This window comes from Elephas maximus, chromosome 10 (assembly GCF_024166365.1).
Source record: "Elephas maximus indicus isolate mEleMax1 chromosome 10, mEleMax1 primary haplotype, whole genome shotgun sequence".
Taxonomy (NCBI): Eukaryota; Metazoa; Chordata; class Mammalia; order Proboscidea; family Elephantidae; genus Elephas; species Elephas maximus.
Genome location: NC_064828.1, coordinates 79,860,054 through 79,871,672, shown reverse-complemented (window position 1 = coordinate 79,871,672; position 11,619 = coordinate 79,860,054). Strand labels below are relative to the sequence as shown.

The 11,619-nt window shown below is 47.9% G+C and overlaps 1 protein-coding gene across 12 annotated transcripts in view; it reads left to right on the top strand.

Moving 5' to 3' along the window:
- The first annotated feature begins 492 nt into the window (after positions 1-492).
- TMEM229B (transmembrane protein 229B) overlaps positions 493-11,619 on the top strand; it is a 57,753-nt gene continuing 46,626 nt past the window's right edge. For 8 of the 12 annotated variants that reach the window (XM_049898896.1, XM_049898904.1, XM_049898891.1 and 5 more), the window contains exons 1-2: positions 574-892; positions 3,560-3,758. The gene's annotated coding sequence lies outside the window, so the exon portion shown is untranslated. Of the gene's footprint in view, positions 552-573; positions 893-2,106; positions 2,310-3,213; positions 3,390-3,559; positions 3,759-11,619 lie in introns of those variants that run through there. The other 4 variants (XM_049898893.1, XM_049898892.1, XM_049898895.1 and 1 more) reach the window with 4 other exon arrangements.

Genomic DNA, 11,619 nt, shown 5'->3' with positions numbered 1-11,619 from the left:
AGAATTTCTGGGCTTTCCAGATGACACCCATTATTCCTGTCAGAAAAATCTAGATTGTCCTCATGAAGGAAATGGTCTATTTAATCTCCACTCTGTACATCAAGATGGTGGGGCTTGGAGGTTTGGGTCTTGCCTTAGGCAAATTCCTTCAATTTCCTAGGCCTCAGTTTCTCCAAATGGGAAATGGGGACAATGGAAACAACCTTCAATGAAGGGACTGTCAGGCCTGCATGATACCCACACAGCATGTCGTATGCGCGGTTCTCACATCGCCTACAAGCTGGGAGATGGAAGCCAGGCTAGTCCTGTCCTCGGGGCTCCTGCGGACACCTGAAATGCAGGCAGGGGTGAGGAGGGAGGGCCGAGGAGCCCAACACCGCAGCCACCTGCGACGCGGACCGCTTCCAGGAGCCCGGGGTGGGGCCGACCAGCGGGCTGCTCTAGGCGGCGGGGCAGCGGGCCGGGCGGGCGAGCAAGGAGTTAAGTGGGACCGGGGGCAGAGCGCCTGTCAGACGCGAGCATGTGCAGTTTGCACGGCATCCGTACTATGGGTGAGTGCCGCCGCCGCCGCCGCCGAGGGCTCCGTTCCTCCCGGGCAGCGGCGGCCGCAGCCCCCCGGCCCCCGCATCGCCGCGGCGGGCGCCGACACACAATGCGGGTCTAGGCGCGCCTCCGGAGGCCGAGCGGCGCGGGGGAGGCACGGCCGGCCGCTCGGCGCGGGGGGAGCCCGGACGCCGGGCGTGGGGGCGGGGAGCAGGCGGCGCAGGGAGCGCCCCGAGTCCCGGCGCGGGAGGAGGAGCGGGAGCGAGCCCGCGACGGGGCTCCTGGCGGCACCTGCGCCCGGGGGCGGCCGGCCCTGCCCTACCCTGCCCGCGGCCCGGGCCCCGCACCGGTAGGTGCCCCGATGTCCGCAGAGAGGCCTTTCCGCTGCCGGAGAGGTGGCGGTGCCGGGCGGGCAGCGCGAAGCGCCGGGGGAGCCAGCTATGGGGGCGGTGATGGGGGAACCGGGTGACCGGGCTGGGGGCGCTGCCTGATCCGGCTTCCTCTTTGCTTTCGGTTTCTAAGCGCCTGCCCCGGCTCGGGAGCGAGCCGCAGATGAGATTGTGCACCCGCAGGCTCGGATTCCCTGCGGGGGATGGGCGCGCAGGGGGGCGTGTTGGGCAAGGGGGTGCAGGTTGGCAACTTCCCCACCTGAAACAAAGGGATATTGGGGAGAGGCGAGGGGCAGGGCCAGCCAGAGGCTTGGGGAAGCAGAAGGTTGACAGCCCCCCCACTTCCTCCGGACAGAGAGCACCCCACGAGGTCTCCTCTGGAGGGCAAAGGGGGGCGCTAGTCCTGGTGGGAGCTGGGGAGCCAGGGCTTGGGAGTAAGAACCACGGACCCTTCTGAGTTTGAGGCTGAGGACTTTCTTGGAAGGGAGGGAACCCTGTCCAAAAGACCCCTCCCTCCCTCCTCTTCCCCAGGGTGCTTGGAAAACTAGGTAATAGTGGACAGACCACCTCGGGGAACCGTGCCCTGGGACCCAGCCCAGGCCCCTGGTTGCCTCTCTTCATCTGCCCTCCCTGATCTCCAGTCTTCCAGCCCTTGGTGGGGGATGCAGGGCAGGGATGCAGACCTTCACAGCCCTGTTCCTGGCAAGGGCAGGAAGACGGTGGCCTCTGCCGCGGGTGTCTTTTCCCTCTTCCTATGTCCAGTCAGAAAGTGACCCCCTTCACTCCCCTGCCTGGACAATGTCTTTCTCCATCGTTCCCTTGAAGATATGTTTGGTTACCTTAGATACAGGAGTTTGGGGTGGCCGGTTATTCTGATGCTGCCTCAAGCCCTCCCAGGAGGAAAAGAGCGGAACCCCAGGGAGCTGTGTGCCCGTGTAACCTTGGGGTCTCTGGTCCCAATTCTTGTGGGTTCTCCGCATACTAGTAACAAATGAGCTGTTACTCTGGACTTCAGACTAGGGTCACCGGTGGCCTGGGTTTCTCTCTCTGCTGTACCAGGAACAGAGGTCGAGGGGAGGGCTGAGTGGCTGTCCTGGGGGTGGTATGGTGCCCTTCTCTCTAGAAAACAAATAGACCAGGTTCAAGGTTCTGGTCCCCGATTTTGTGTCTCCAGGAATGAGCCGACTTGCATGTGACCACCAGCCCTTATACCGTGTCAGGACTGCCCCCTTGCCTTTCTTCTTCTAGAAAGGACAGCCCTTCAGGAGCTCAGGTTTTTCCCCTGGCCACAAGGCAGAGTTGAGGCATCTGCTTGCCTGTGGAGACAGAAGGCACTGGAGGGTACTGAACTACTGGATAACTCTCCTGCCTGCTCCTGTGAGTGAACTAAAGATCGATCCGAGGGGCCAGGCCTGCCAGGACACCTTGCTCTAGCACATGTGATGTGGCGGGGGTGGGTGCTGAGGTGAGGCTTAGTCTTCCTGCCCAGACTTTGTATTTGAGGACAGAGATGGGAAATGGTTTTCACCCTTGGTAAAAAGTCCACAGATAGAAGCGAGACCAAATAAGTAATGCATCATGTTACCAGGATAAAAAGGAGGGCCCTTCCATCAGGCTGAGTCCAGTACAAGAGATGGGCTCGAACTTGTTTATTTGGTCCTCAGAAATCCCAAGCTGATTTAGTATGACTTTGGCCGCTTAAGGTGAAGGAGTAGGGGAGGTGCCAGCACCAGTAAGGAGTAGCACAGGAAAAGGAGGTCCCCTGAGCTATAGATCTGTGGCCTTGGAACTTGTGGCTGAAGTCTGGTGCAGGTGCCAGGGCAGAGCCCACTGCCAGACCCACTTCTAGGGACCTTTCCCCTCTAAATGGATGGGGTTGATTATCTCACAATCTTCCACTGGGTGTATTCCAAACCACTTATTCAGAGGTGAGGGTAATGATATTGAGGACTGACCTCCCCACCCCCTATGGTGAGAGAATGGCTTTTCCATGCACGGTTCCTCAAATGTAAGATGAGGAAATGATACTTCCTGAGTCCTTCTTTTAAAGTGATGAGGCATGACTTTTTACATTTAAAAAGAAATTTAAGAGCCTTGGGTCCTTGGATTAAAGATGTTAAGTGAGTTAGGGAGCGTTATACTGTGTTTATTTCAGCTGTATTAGATTGACATGTTTCTAAAGAGAAAGGTGTCATTTTATAGGACAGGGCTACATTACAGCTTTTGGGTACGGAAGGCTCAGTGTTGCTTTTAAAAGTGTAGTTTTTATCTGGAACGCAGCCTGTAGCCCATGGCAGCAAGTGCTCTTCTGAGTGCCTCTTTGCTGCTTGGGTACCTTGGCGCTCCTTCCTGCGAGGGTTTTTCTATAGACAGTGTCCAACCTTGGATGTCAGTGACAGGCTCTGAGAAGGGTCTTTGGTGATGTCGGGGACTCTGATGTCATACGTAGAGACCTGGGTAAGGGCCGTAAAGTGAAGCAGCTTGGTCTTATCAGCAGTGGTATCAGATCTGGCTGTCCTTGAGCTAAGGGAAATCTAACCCTTCCATAGCCTGGCTGTTTTCAAATTTGTATCCCTTCCCCCGAGAACTCACATATAAGGTGGTTTGGGTTTTGTTTTTTGTTGTAGGAACGTTCCATTTACAGTGTGGATAATTTCTGAGTTGGCAGCCTCGCAGCTCCCGTTGTGGCAACACCTGGCTCTGGAGGGAACATTGGAAAGGATTCTGATGTTCTGAGCAGGAAGAAATTCAGCCTTTCCGGCCAGTCTTCTGCTGCTCCACCACTGCTCCTCAGAAACCAGAGGCTTTGTGCTTGAAGAGTAAAGTGTAAGCTGATTTCTGGGGAAGGGGTAGGAGGGGACATCTTTAGTTATGGTCTCCCATGAAGGAAACTAAGTCACATTAGGAGTTAGATTCTGGCTGTGGTAGGTGTGAATGTGTGTGTTGGGGAAGTTTTTCTTTTCTGGGGTTTAAAAGCCGTAGGTTATAGTTTTTCATTTCAAGGTAAAGATGCACTGATAGAATTTAGATACACACACGAAGAAGACCAGAGTGTGTGTTTGGTTCAAGAAGTACCTTCCCTCGGCCTTTGAGCTATGGGATGCTACTTGCTGCTGTGATTCAAGGAAACGGTTTTCACCCTTGGTAAAAACGTCCACAGATAGAAGTGAGACTGAGTAAGTAATGCGTCCCATTACCAGGGTAGAACGGAGGGCCTTTCCACTCGTCTGAGTCTAGTACACCTAGATGGTGCCGGGTTGCCACCACTGACTGCTCCGAGAAGGATCACAATAGAGGGTCCTGGACAGAGCTGGAGAAAAGTGCAGAACAAAGTTCTAACTCACACACACACACACACACACACACACACACACACACACACACAAAAGACCAGATTTACTGGCCTAACAGAGACGGGAGAAATCCCAAGAGTATGGCCACTGGATACCCTTTTGGATCAGTAATGAAGTCGCTCCTGAGGTTCATCCTTCAGCCAAAGATTAGACAGACCCACAAAACAAAACAAGACTAAAGGTGCACACCAGCCCAGGGGCAAGGACTAGAAGGTAGGAGGGGAAAGGAAAGCTGGTGATAGGGAACCCAAGGTTGAGAGGGGAGACTGTTGACATGTCGTGGGATTGTTAATCAATGTCATAAAACAATAGGTGTACTGTTTAATATGATTACTAGTTTGTTCTGTAAGCCTTTATCTAAAGTACAATAAAAAAAAGAAAGAAAATATTAAGAGGGGAATAAAAAGGAAGGCCTTCTCTCTTCCTATTACATACATCTCTCAGGCTGCAAGTGTGGACTCCTGCTCGCCTCTGCTTTAAGGCTGTACACAGTATTCATTTTTTTTTTTCTTCATTCAGCCAACATTTACTGAGGGCTCTGGGGAACGTAGCCGTGAACCACAGACACAAGTCTCTGTGCTAGTGGGGCTGACATTTGAGTTCCATTTACATTCTAGTTGTTAATTGCCTTCCTTTTTGGGGGAACAGGGGGCAGTCCCTTTCCATGTTATACTTTTATATACTGTTTGAATTTTCTCTTGAAAAGCCCTGTTACTTGTTACACCAGTGGAAAAATGCAGAATCCCTCCTAACTTATCTGTAGTAAAAATGTAAACACAGGGAACAAGCTTCACCTCCAATTCTAGGCAGTGGTTGTTTCTCTGGGGGAGAGGAACTCAAATCCAAAACAGTTGCCATCATGTTGACTCTGACTCACGGTGACCCAACATGTGTCGGAGTAGAACTGTGCTCCATTGAGTTTTCTTTTTTTCCTAAGTTTTATTTATTTTGTTGTTGAGACAATACACAGCAAAACATATACCAATTCAAGTTTCGGCATGTACCATTCAGTGACGTTGATTACATTCTTTGAGTTGTGCAACCATTCTCACCCTCTTTTTCTGAGTTGTTCGTCCCTTGCTAACATAAACTCATTGTCCCTTAAGGTTCCTGTCTAATCTTTTGAGTTGCTGTTGTCAATTTGATCCCATATAGATAGTTTCAGGGTTCATTTTTAACATCAGTTCTCCTACATATAAATTTTGTGGGGTTGAGGTCTCAGTGTGATATTGGTCTCAGCGTGATATTGGCCCCCATGATCTTTCAAAGGGTGGTTCTGAAAACTGCATGAATGGAATTAGGAAACCCAGGGTGGAGAAGGGGAGAGTGTTGGCACATCAACGGGTTGGTTGGCAACTGATGTCACAAAACAATTTGTGTATTAACTGTTTAATGAGAAACTAATTTGCTCTGTAAATTTCCATCTAAAGCACACACACACAAAATAAATAAAAAAGACTAAGGAAGTTTTTTTTTTTTTTTTTTTTTTGAGTTCTACTCTGTCCTGTAGGGTCACTATGAGTCGGAATCAACTTGATGGCAATGGGTTTAGGTTTTTTTTTAAGGAAGTCTGAATAAAGTATGGCCTTCAGTTAATAAAATATATCAAGATTGGTTCATTAATTGTTAATAAATGCACCACACTATGTAAGATGTTCTGGAGCCCTGGTGGCACAGTGGTTAAAAACTCAGTTGCTAGCCAAAAGGTTGGCAGTTCGAATTCACCAGCCATACCTTGGAAACCCTACAGAGCAGTTCTACTCTGTTCTATAGGGTCGCTGGATGTTGGAATCGACCTGACAGCATTGTTTTTTTTTTTTTTTGTAATGTAAGATGTTAATGATAGGAAAAACTGGGTGCGGTATGTGGGAACTCTTTGCAATTTTTTTTTTTTTTTTTGGTAAATATAAAACTCAAAAATAGAGTTTATTAAAAAAAAAAAAAAGGTTCTGAAAGGTAACTTCCCATCCTCCTCTGATGTTGGAGCTTCTGCCTCTGGGATCAGTCATATTCCAACTCAGCAATTTGAGGAGTAACCAAAGTCATTGTCCATTCCCGTTTCTCAGCATCTAGTTCCCCACCATCCTTTACATGGATGAAAACACTCTGGCTCCCAGCAGGATGCTTGGTATCCTTTCAGGGCTCTTGGCTCCCCGTGTGGCTGCTATTGTGGAAGGTGCAGCGTCCTTGAAATTAGTGCAGTCAGTGTCGGCAGGATTGGAGTCCTCAGATTGCCACTTCCTGCTGCTCTGCCCTCTAGAAGCATGGAAGTTTTTTTTTTTTTTTTTAAAAAAAGGCTTTTCACTGTCAATTTCTAACTTAATGTAGGCTGATCTAATAGATACAGGGCCATAATCAGACAGAGCCCCTCACCCCACTTTTTTTTTTTTTTTTTTATTGTGCATTAAGTGAAAGTTTACAGAGCAAATTTGATTCACATTCGATAGTTTGTATGTAAAGTGTTTCATGGCCGTGGCTTCATTTCCCACAGTGTGTCAGCCACTCTCCCTGTTTCCGCCCTGGGTTCTCCATTTCCTTTTGTCCTGATTTTCTGTCCCTTCCTGCCTTCTCATCTTTGCGTTTGGGCAAATGCTGTCCTTTTGATCTCGGGTAATTGATTATTCTAAGGAACAAGTTCCTCTCAGGTATTATTTATTTTAAAGGTTTGTCTGTTGTTTGATTGGAAAGTTGTCTCTGGGAATGGTTCCAGTTCCAGATCAGAAGGGTGTCTTAGGGCCATAGTCTTGGGGGTTCCTCCAGTCTCAAGACAGAGGCCTTACTGACACGCCTTTCCTCTTTGGAAGCCCAGCATTCAGAACATACTGGGTTAGTTACTTCTGACTGCTTTTATAGTTGGATTTGAATGACTCCAATGCCTTCTAGCTGGTTCATTCATTCATTGTTTCCTTTTGGTTTTTAAGAGGTACCCCTGTCATATGAACTTCTGGAATGATCCATTTCCATCAGAAAGGTCACTCACCCTGAGTTTTAGTAAGGGCTTGATACCAGCCCCAAGGAGCTTGGATTCCAGCCAAGAAAGAGATTGAAGGGCCACAAAGAGAGGATTCTTTTCCTGATTTCTGAGGGGGTGATTCATGCTTCCAGATAAGATATGCTTCCTGGGACTCTATGGCTTTGCTGTTTGCACAGTCAGTGGAGGGGTAGGCCCTGGTGAAGCCAGAAGCTCACCTTGTAGACAACAACTGCCCATCCTTGGAGCACTAACGGGACTTGTTTTCAGCCCACAGTCAACCCCCATTTCCTTTTTTCACAGCTGTCCTTGGACAGACCCCGTTTTAGTCCCTAGGATTTTCTCCCCATCCTTAATAAAAAATCTTTGCAAAACCAGGAAGTAGGCAGGCAGGGCATTGGTCTTATTTTTTGCCTACCTTCTCAAAACAAATATGGACAAGAAATATTGTCACGCACTGGGCAGCATAAGCAGTGGCTCCAACTTTTTGTTTTGTATGGTTTGTTGCTTGCTGTCAGCAATGAGATGACCTTCCTATACTGACCTGTGGATGCTGTAAAGCTTTCCTAGAGCCTGCTCAGTTTCTACCACATATTAAACCATCAGCTGTGGTACTTGGATGTGATCACATACCCAGATTCCTAGGTCACCGGCCAGTGATGTTGTTTGTACCGGACCTGATGGTTGGCAAAGGCTTCAGGAATGAAAAAACCCGGGATCCCTTCCTGACTCACTCACTTGTATAGCCTTGGACAGCCCATTTCAACCCTTTGAGACTTAAATTCCACAATTGGAGCTTCAGCTGGTTTCAGTGATAGTATCAATAATAAAAATGACAGCCACCATTTATTGAATACTTACTATATGCCAGGCATTGGGCTAAGCACTTTACATGTGTTCCCTTTCCCTTGCAGCAGTGAGATAGCTACTATTAATCATCCCCATTTTACAGCTGGAAAAACTGAGGCACCAAAAGATAAAGTGATTGCACATGTCACGCAGCTAGCAAGTGTCCAAAACCAGGATTTGAACTGAGATGTCTGATTCTTTTGGGTTCTCTTGGGTTCTATAGCTTGTATTGAGTGATGGAGAGAGTAAAAGTGAAGGTAATGTTACTTAAGATTTGAGAAGGAGAGCTGATGTGGATTAAACACAGCCCGTTAAAAGGAGAGGGAAGTACAAGTTATTATTTGAAAAACAACACCCTCATGGATGGTCAGGAAGGAGGTCCATACCCTGCAGTGGTGAAGTAGACCAGATAGCCTGGGAGTTAATGTAAGGGGAACAGGCTTTCTGCTTGGCATAGGAATGTATCTTATAAACCCCATTTCATTTTGTGGAACTATGTCTCTTTTCAATGCTGTTAGAGTTTGTTTTATGTATTTTGGAGCCCTGTCATTGGGTACATATATATTTATTGTGGTTATATCCTCTTGGTAGATTGACCCTTTAATCATTATGTAATGTCCTTCCTTACCTTTTATGGTGAATTTTGCCTTGAAGTCTATTTTATCAGCCATTAATATTGCCACTCTTGCTCTTTTTTGGTTATGGTTTGCTTGATACATTTTTCCATCCTTTGAGTTTTAGTTTATGTCTTTTTGCCTAAAGTGTTTTTCTTGTAGACAGTCTATCGATGGGTTGTGTTTTTTTTTTAGCCATTCTGCCACTCTCTGTCTCTTTACTGGTGCATTTAAGCCATTTACATTCAGTGAGATTATTGATAGGTATGAATTTACTGCTGTCACTTTGCTGTGCTTTTTTTTTTGTCTGTGTCGTGTTGATAGCTTCTTTGTTCCACTTAATTATCTGTGCTGAGTTCTGTTTGTGGATTTTCTTTCATTGTTGTTGATTTTGTGTATGTTTTTCTTTTTTATTTCGTGAGCAGGTTTGTTAACTTTCTCTGTGCTTACCTTGAAATTTACATTTATCTTCCTAAGTTTAAAGCAGCCTTTTATTTCTTGATATTGCTTTGACTTCCTTTCCATATGAAAGTTCTGTAACTATACTATTTATTCCCCCTTTTGTATTGATGTTGCCATCATTTACAGATTAATGTCTCTAGTTCCCTGTTTTCAGTCTTTTAGCTTTGTTTTATTTTTGGGAATTCTTTATCTGGGTTGGTATCCAGCTGATGCTGTCCTGTGTCCTAAACACAGGTTGTTGTCTGATGTTTTTGGTTCTCTGTCAGAAGGATTCCCTTTAATATTTCTTGTAAGATTGGTCTGGTTTTTACAAATTCCTTTAGTTTCTGTTTATCTGGAAATGTCCTAATTTTGCCATAATATTTCAAAGACAGTTTTGCCGAATATATAATTCTTGGTTGGCAGTTTTTTTCTTTCAAGGTTTTATATATGTCATCCCATTGCCTTCTTGCATGCACGGTTTCTGCCAAGTAATCAGAGCTTAGTCTTCTTGGTTCCCCTTTGTGGGTGAGTTTGTTTTCCTCAAGCTGCTCTCAGGATTCTTTCTTTGTCTTTGATTTTGGCAAGTTTGATTATATCTTGGTGACTTTCTTTTGGAGTCTCTCCTGTATGATGTTCATTGAGCTTCTTGGATGGCTATCTTCTTGTCTTTCATGATATTAGGGAAGTTTTCTGGTAGCAAATCTTTGACAATTCTGTTTTTTTTTTTTTTTTTTGCCTCCTCCTGTTCTGGAATTCCTATCATCTGTAAATTTTTCCTCTTGATCGTGTCCCACATAATTCTTAGGCTTTCTTCATTCTTTTTTCTGGCTTTTCCCCAAACAAATTGATGTCAAGGAATTTGTCTTCTATTCACTGATTCTGTCTTCCATTGATTCAGTTCTGCTCCTATGTCCTTCTATTAAGTTGTCTATTTATGAAATTTTAATGTTAACCTTTTGGATTTCTAGTTGCTGTTTTTGTATAGTTTCTAATTGTCTATTTATTTTATCTTTTTTTTTCTTGTATTGTTTTCCTGAATTCTTCTATTGTTTTTCTGTGTTTACCTTGGTTTTTATCTGTGTTTTCCTTTATCTCTTTCTTGATCTCTTGGAGAATCCTATGTATTAGTCTTGAATTCCTTATCAGGTAGTTCCATTACCATTTTTATGCTACTCTGGTCACTAGCCTGGCCACACTGGAGCTCTCACCACCTGTCTCCAGGTGGGTGGGACAGTGGCCGGGTGTGTGAGTGTGAATCTCTGTTCACTGGTCTTGTGCGTGGCTGAGGATGTAGCTGGCGTTGCTGGTGAGATGATGTGTCTGTCGGCTGCTTATCTGGACATGGGTGCAGGGAGTGTTCTCACTGGTTGCTAGGTTGGGTGTTGTATGTGCACACTGCTGGTTGCTGGGTGGTCAGGGTGAGGGTGTCTGGGTTGTTGGTCACTGGGTGGATGGTACAGAAAGTCTCACCAATGGTCCTGGATGAGCAGGGCTGCATGGGGGTGGCTGGAGTGAGCACAAGCCTCTGGTTGCAGGGAGGGCAGTGCAGGGGGCAAGCCAGGGGGTTGCCGCCAGTCCACAGGTGTCTGCTAGGACAGCATTCCCCTGTCCAATAAAGCATGATGAGGGGGAGAGTGTGCTTCTGCTCCTTGGGCCCCTGATGCAGGTGACTGGAGGGAGTAGGAGGTGCCACTGGTCTGGAGGCCCCCAATGTGGGTGGCTGGGCATAGGAGCGGGTGTCTCCAGTTTGTGGGCTCCTGGCACCAGTGGCTGGGCAGAGAGGTGGACACTACAAGTCTGTGGGCCCAGGCTTGGGTGGCTGGGCTTAGGAGCAGGTGCTGCTGGTCTGCAGGCCCCCAGGCATGGATGGGTGGGCAGAAGAGGGGGTGCTTCTGGACCATGAGCTCCCGGTGCAGGTGGTGGGCAGAAGAGGGCGTGCCACCTGCCCACGGGCTCCTGGCACTGGTGGCTGGGTAGAGAAGCAGGTGCCACTGGATCAAGGGCCCCCCAGCATGGTTGGGTAGGTGGGAGAGGGGATGCTACCAGTCCACAGGGTCTCGGTGTGGGTGGCTAGGTGGAGAAGTGGTGCTGCTGTTCCATGGGCCCCTGGTGCCAATAGCTGGGTAGAGAGGTGGGTGCTACTGGTCCACAGGGCCTCGGCATGAGTGGCTGAGCAAAGAGGCAGGTGCCACTGGTCCGTGGGTCCCCAGCATAGGGGGCAGGGTGGTGGTGGGTGCCACCAGACCACAATTGTGTGCAGGGGAAGGAGTGGATGAAGGGGATGGGAGGGCACTGTAGGTCTCTGGGACGGGGTCGGGGGGGCTGGAGAGGGCACGGTGGGTGAGAAGAGTGCATTTAACTTTACCAGGGTGGAAAACACTACTGCCTGTCTTTGGATATGGGTACGGAGTCGCTCCTGCCTGGAGGCTTCGGCTGGGAATGCTGCTTGTTTTGTC